We start from the raw sequence: 7,500 nt of genomic DNA, 5'->3' as shown, positions 1-7,500 counted from the left end.
TACGTTCATCAGTTCCAAAGTACAATTTCAGTCACATCCCGTGGTTCACATGGTGTCTTGAATTAGATAAGTATACTTTACAGGATACAAGATCGCAGGTAGCTCTATACTCTGTTTTTTCCATCAGTCCATCCGCCTGAGGTGTTTTTGTATGGTAACACTGCGTCCCGGGCTTTAGATAGTTATATTCAGCTTACATTCAACGATTATAATAATATCCTATTTCGAATATTAACGGTGTAATTCGCATACAGTAAATTATTAAAACACTTTTCAGTTGCAAATGTACACCCAGATATCCTTTTATTTACCTAAAACTTACACATAGCGTAACTATCTAAAGCCCGGGACGCAGTGTTACCATACAAAAACACCACAGGCGGATGGACAGATGAAAAAAAACAGAGTATAGTATCAGGTATATCAGGTCTCGAGAATTTTCCCAAGGGATCTTCAAAGTCTTTGAAGAGTACGGCTAGAAAATGCACTATATACTCAGCTAGGAAAGCTTTTATAGTTTGATGAATTACAATAAATAAGGAAACCTCATGGCCATGCTACGACGGACAAACAACAACAAAATGTTTAGTACTGAGGTTTCGAAAATTCACGGTTAGGATACAGATAACTGCAGAAGTCTTTTAGTACTGAAAAGTATGTATTTTGCATGCCTACAAAATCCCTTTAGTACAGTAAAGTAGATATTCTGCATCTCTGCAGAAGTCTTTTGGTACAGTAAAGTAGATATTTTGCATACCTACAGAAGTATTTTAGTATAGAAGTATATATTCTGCATTTCTGCATAAGTCTTTTAGTACAGAAAAGTAGATATTCTGCATGTCTACAAAAGTCTTTTATTAGAGAAAAGCAGATATTCTGCATGCCTATAGAAGTCCTTTAGTACAGAAATATATATATTCTGCATGCCTGGATTAGTCTTTTAGTACAGAAAAGTAGATATTCTGCATGTCTACAAAAGTCTTTTATTAGAGAAAAGCAGATATTCTGCATGCCTGTAGAAGTCCTTTAGTACAGAAATATATATATTCTGCATGCCTGGATTAGTCTTTTAGTACAGAAAAGTAGATATTCTGCATGTCTACAAAAGTCTTTTATTAGAGAAAAGCAGATATTCTGCATGCCTGTAGAAGTCCTTTAGTACAGAAATGTATATATTCTGCATACCTGCATTAGTCTTTTAGTACAGAAAAGTAGATATTCTGCATGTCTACAAAAGTCTTTTATCAGAGAAAAGCAGATATTCTGCATGCCTGTAGAAGTCCTTTAGTACAGAAAAGTATATATTCTGCATGCCCACAGAAGTCGTTTAGCATACTTTAGTACAGAAAAGTAGATATTCTGGTCCTTATCAACAAAGTGAGAGAACGAAAGGTTCTCCATAAGAAAGGACGCGGGAGTGTGGGCTGGACAGAGTGAAAAACGACTAATGTGCAACGAGGCACTTCTACAAGTTCATGGAATATCACATAGTTTGAAACGTTCCAAAATACAGGGCTTGTTCTTCAAAGCGCACTTGAAGGGGATAAATGAGGCTGCTACAGCTTTCTATCTTGCTATGAGGCACACTTTTAAAAGAAAAAAAGTCTTGCTATTGAATAATAATAAGAAGAAAATCGAAGGAGGATAAAAGATATCTAAACAATCACTACCAATGAGAGCATCCCAGGCCAAACTCTTTGCATCCCCACCCTTTGACGAAATTCCCAGCGAGGAAACTCGCGCCTAATCCAAAGCAAAATGGTTAATAATCTAATATCAGCCCATGAGCGGATTATGGAAACACGCTTAGCGACTTCCGTGCCAGCAGGAGAACACGTGGTGGTCACAGGAGTAGCAAGGGCACCACCCTCCACCATGTTGGGAGTGGGGGGGGGGGGGGGGGATTGCAAACGTAACAGTTCTCCAGCAGCAGTTTTTTTTCTTTTTATACCATTCCATCTTCCACTGTCCGCCCGCTTGAGTTACTCAACAATCAGCCTTGCATAAGATTGTTGAAGCTTACTTCATATCGTAAGTAATCAGTGGTGGTTTGAGAAATTGGTTTCGGTTTTATCTTTTTGATAAAATACTACCTTAGTACTATTCTTCTTGCATCTTAATACATTTCCATCTATTCAGTGATTAATTTTTCTTCTGTATGTATTTCCCATTGCCTCCTCTTACTTATTCCTAATGAACACCATATTCTTTGGAAGCTTGAATTTCAAGTCAATGGTCCCTTTGGTGGGCTTGTTCCATATGAATAGGTTTCATCTACTGAATAAATAATAATAATAATAATAATAATAATAATAATAATAATAATAATAATAATATAGGCGATAATTATTACACCATATTTGACAAAACTGACCGAGGCGATGCACAATCCTTTACTTGCAAATATGTAAACAGCATATTTTCAACTTTAAACACATTCAGAATAAACAAATACCAAAACATGGAGACAAAACAGTTTTACAGAGGTATTACCTTTAATGTAATAAATCTGCACATACACACGATTATAATCACAATGGCACCTGATTTGCATATCCACAAGTACCACAGAGAAAAATGAAACAATGGGTGAAAATCCCGGTACATATGGATAAACATATTTTGTCTTCTTCTTTTATGGCTGGTGACAAATAACGTCGCATCGGGGGGCCAAGTAATTAACTATATATGAAACAAAATGGTATCATTGCTCCGTTACCAAACAACTATACTCTGTTTTTTTTTCATCTGTCCATCCGGCTTGTGGGTTTTTTGTAGGGCAACACTGCGTCCCGGCTTTAACTAGTTACGCTACGTGTAAGTTTTAGGTAAATAAAAGGATATACTGGTGTACATTTGCAACTGAAAAGTGTTTTAATAATTTACTGTATGCGAAATTACCCACCATTATAATTCGAAAATAGGTTATTGTTACTTATTTTTTTGACTGTTAAGCTCCCTTTGCCCTAGTCGGGTGCAATGGAACAAGCCAGAACGCAGTTGGCGGGAAAATGGCTTCTTCTCGCTGTTCACTACGGCAAGATGTCAACGTATTACTTCATTATACGTAAGTATATCAGTATGTACTGTTAATTTTTATAAAGTGCGTTTCAGCCAGATACGATATGACGTAACTTGGTTTAGCATCTGTTTGATGGAATTTGCGTCTGGCTGTTCCATTCGCCACCCCGAAAAGGCAGCTTACATTCGACAACTAATAACAATATCCTATTTCGAATATTAACGGTGTAATTCGCATACAGTAAATTATTAAAAACACTTTTCAGTTGCAAATGTACAACCAGATATCCTTTATTTACCTAAAACTTACACAGCGTAACTACTTCAAGCCCGGGACGCAGTGTTACCATACAAAAACACACTGGCGGTGAGGACAGATGAAAAAAAAACAGAGTATAGTTTTTAAGGTTTTTAAGTCTAATATGTCAGGCTGCGTTTTGGAAAGTTGATAACCATTATTAGTTCACTGTATTTTCCTCTCTTCTTTAGACCCTATTTACTATATACATTGTCTAAGGTAAACAAATAAATATACGAAAAAAAACCATGCTGAAATATTTCATCGTTTTGAATCAATTTTAACGGCTAATCAAAGATAAGGAACCTAAGAGATTTACAAAGGAACGTAGGAGACATACAAAATAAATAAATAAGCTTCTATATCATTCAGAACATATGCCGATATGGCAAGCAAAGCCTAACCGGTAATTTGGACTGAATAGAAGAAAATATCAGATTAATAAAATTCATCCAATATACCTGGAGGAATTGTCGGACATTTTGAATAAGTACTAAATACATATATAATATATATATATATATATATATATATATATATATATATAATATATATATATATATATTATTACTCCATCTCATTCTGGAAACAGTCATCATTTTCAGTTCCAAATGTCAGTCTGAATATTCGTCACGGGACACACTGCAATATGACAGGGGGCCCCTGACTTTTAAGAAATAGCACTTCCAGTCGTATTTCTTGAGTGCAAGCTCCGCTGCGAAAATGCTTTTGCATCGTTATTTATTTTCGGCAGTAACGTATTTCAGCCATCGTTCGAGAATAGGCATCACGGATAACTGAGCTTGTCATGTATTTCAGCCATCCTTCGAGAATAGGCTTCAGGGATAGCTTAGCTTGTCATGACATCTGATGTCGCTGGAATGAACTGGAAAAACCTCAAGGTAATGATGAGAGAAGTCTGGAGGAAAGGTCAATGAAATGTCACTAACTCGCAAATGTTCTCGTCAGTGGATAAAAAAAATCTTTCTATTTTTTCACCGTCTTCTAGTCCTTGGAGTCTAGTTTTAGAATCTGGAAATGCGGTTCATTCTTATGACCCTAGAAATGGAATCTATTGAATCTATTCCCTAGAATCTATAAATCTGATCTATTCCCCTTTGTCTAGAAGTGGGATCCATCCCTATGAGATATATTAAATGTGATCCCATCCTTATCCGTGTCTAGGTATGTGATCTATTCGTATGACAACCTTAAAATGGGATTCATCCCTATGAGAAACATGTAGTGTGACCCCATCCTTATTTGGGTCTAGATCCTGACACATTCCTTTGAAAAGTAATACATGGGGTTCACCCCTATGAAAAGGTTAAACGTGACCCCATACCTATGTGATCTATACCCATGACACGTCAGAAATGGGATTCATCCCTATGAAAAACAGTAAATGTGACCCTATCCTATGACAACCCAGAAATGGGACTCATTGTTTTGAAAAATTAATGAAATATGCCACCATCCCTACTTGAGTCAAAGCATGTGATCTATTCCTATGACACCCAGAGACGGGACTCATCCCTGTGATCAACATTAAATGTGATAGGGTAGCCTAGAAATGGGACTCATCCGTGAGATGGAGTCGCCTAGAAATAGGATTCATTCCTGTGAGAAGCATTGAATGTAACCTCGGTCCCTATTTGAATCTAGATATATGTGATCTATACCTATGAGAACCCATCCTTGAGACTAGGTATGTGGTTTAATCCTATGGCAGCTAAGTAAGGGGATTCATCCTTATGAATTTATAAGTGCTATACAACAGTTTAAGCTCCCTCCAACAAATTATAAAGATCATCTTCCCTGGCGAATCTCAAAAGCGCATTTCCTGAGCATCATGCATCTTCCCTTTGGAAATATAATCGACACAACCTCCTTCATTGATTACAGAAGGCCAGGCTCATCTGGCAATCACTATTGATTATGGATTGACCTTAATGAGAGGGTTTCATTATCGTCCTTGACTTGGTCATTTGGTATCTTGGTCTCATCATCAGCATAGCGGAAACGCATTCGATAAATCCATCACACTCCCGTGACCCTTTGGAAGTCTCTTGTGTTATCAAAAAGTAAACAAGCTACATTCGTAATTCTCTTGATAACGCAAAATGATTTCTTTTAATTCATCGATGCTCGATTGATACTTTGCATATTGGATATTTTTCGTTCACATAAAAATCTATTTTAAAATTATGGACACTTCATTTTCTAATCTCACGTTAAGAACCATGATTGTTTAAAAAAATTGTATATAACTGGTTAATATAAAATGTTTCACCAGAAGATCACTTCCTTCCTGGAAGCGCCGTGTTCAGAAGTGCACATCCTTCCGGTTGCTTCTGGATTCTAAGCATGTCTTGGGAGTGAGGTTGGTAGCCCCATGGTTCTCTCTCTCTCTCTCTCTCTCTCTCTCTTTTAAACCTGCAGACGCCAGGACTTATTTGCAGAAAAGCAACTGGATGGCTGTATACCGGGAGCAATCCAAGGACCTAGCAGGCTAGAACTAGGACTATACACATCTCAGCTATTGTAGGAACCTTCCAAAATGTGGGCGATAAGATCACCACATCCCTTCGCCATAGGTATGTTTATATATATATATATATATATATATATATATATATATATATCTATATATATAGATAGATATATATATATATATATATATATATATATATATATATATATATAGATATATATATATATATATATATATATATATATATATATTGCGTGTTTGTTTGTGTTTTGTTGGTTAATAGCAAATTTGTCTTCTACTAGCTTACTGTATTTATCGAAGTATACATCATTTAAACGAATATTAATCAAAAGTAATCATAATAACTGAAGCCCATCTGACGGCAAAGCTAGAGCCGCTCACCCTCGCATGGCAACATAAAAAAAAAAAAAAGCCTATCGTCGTTCGTCGGTACACAGCGCATGACTCACAAAATAACTTACGAGAGAGAGAGAGAGGGGTTGGGGGGGGGGGGGGGGGGGGCCCTTAATGGACAATTCCGAAAACTGGCGGACATACATAACAAGGGCGGACCTACAGGAAAGGAAAAGGTACGAGAGAATCTTCACTGACTTTTACGAGGCCTGGTAATGAAAGTTCATGCAAATTAAATGTAGGAAGGACAGATTCCGATCACTAAGGGGAAAGCCAAGGGAAACGGAGCAAGTTCATAAAAAAAGTAAACAAACAGAAGGGCACATAAATGCTATGTCTGAGAACGAACAAAGAGAGAATGTAATAGTGAATATTAATAATAAAAGAGAGTGAGAGCGCGGGGGAAAGTGGCACTGAAAATCAGCAAGTAAACAGAACGCAAAGATAAAAAAAAAAATCGAAAGCAGACAGATAATACAAATTACTGATACTGAAAATGAAGGGAAGTGAGTCATTAAAGGAAATCTAAAGATAAACAAACTGTCTAGCATGTGAAAGCTGGAAGAAAATAGTTAATCATTATGAAATTAAGTCATAATGAGAATGGGGGGTGGGGGAATAACGACACAAAAGTCCTTGATTCAATGAAGCAGTCTGGAAGTGGATCCGATTTCCGGGGATTTTCCCACGAACGGCGATGGAAGATAAAAGGAGTAAATGCCATTACAGAATAAATCTGCTGACAGAGGCCTGTATCCACTTACAAAATCGGGCAATGTTAAGGACGTCAAAGCAAGTCTTTGTAATGGGATACCAATACCATGGCCAATATCCTCGCGGTTTTCACGCTGTTTACAATATAAAATAAGGGACAATTTCATGTCTCTTCACAAACTGAAGGCCAAATGAGAACGTTACATTCTGTCTACAAGTTAGTCGATACATCAGACAGATGTATTTCTAATCAATAAAATATACCTTTGTCTGACTGTTCATTCGTCATTATACAAACATACACGTAGAAGGCGATAATGACTACACACACAATATATGTATATATTTATACACACACACATACACACACACACACACAATATATATATATATATATATATATATATATCAATATATATATAATACTATATATATCTATACTATATATATAGATAGATATATATATATATATAATTATATATATATATATATATATATATTATATCTCTATATATAAGATAGATATATATATATATATATATATATATATATTATATAT

At 36.0% G+C, this 7,500-nt stretch overlaps 1 protein-coding gene across 1 annotated transcript in view; it reads right to left on the bottom strand.

Moving 5' to 3' along the window:
• Positions 1-7,500, bottom strand: part of LOC135201811 (cyclin-dependent kinase 5 activator 1-like) — a 165,215-nt gene that overhangs the window by 156,330 nt on the left and 1,385 nt on the right. The window lies entirely within an intron of this gene.

Source organism: Macrobrachium nipponense, chromosome 28 (assembly GCF_015104395.2).
Source record: "Macrobrachium nipponense isolate FS-2020 chromosome 28, ASM1510439v2, whole genome shotgun sequence".
In the NCBI taxonomy this organism is placed as follows: domain Eukaryota; kingdom Metazoa; phylum Arthropoda; class Malacostraca; order Decapoda; family Palaemonidae; genus Macrobrachium; species Macrobrachium nipponense.
Note: the sequence above shows the minus strand (reverse complement) of the source record. Positions and strands in the feature narration are given on the sequence as shown.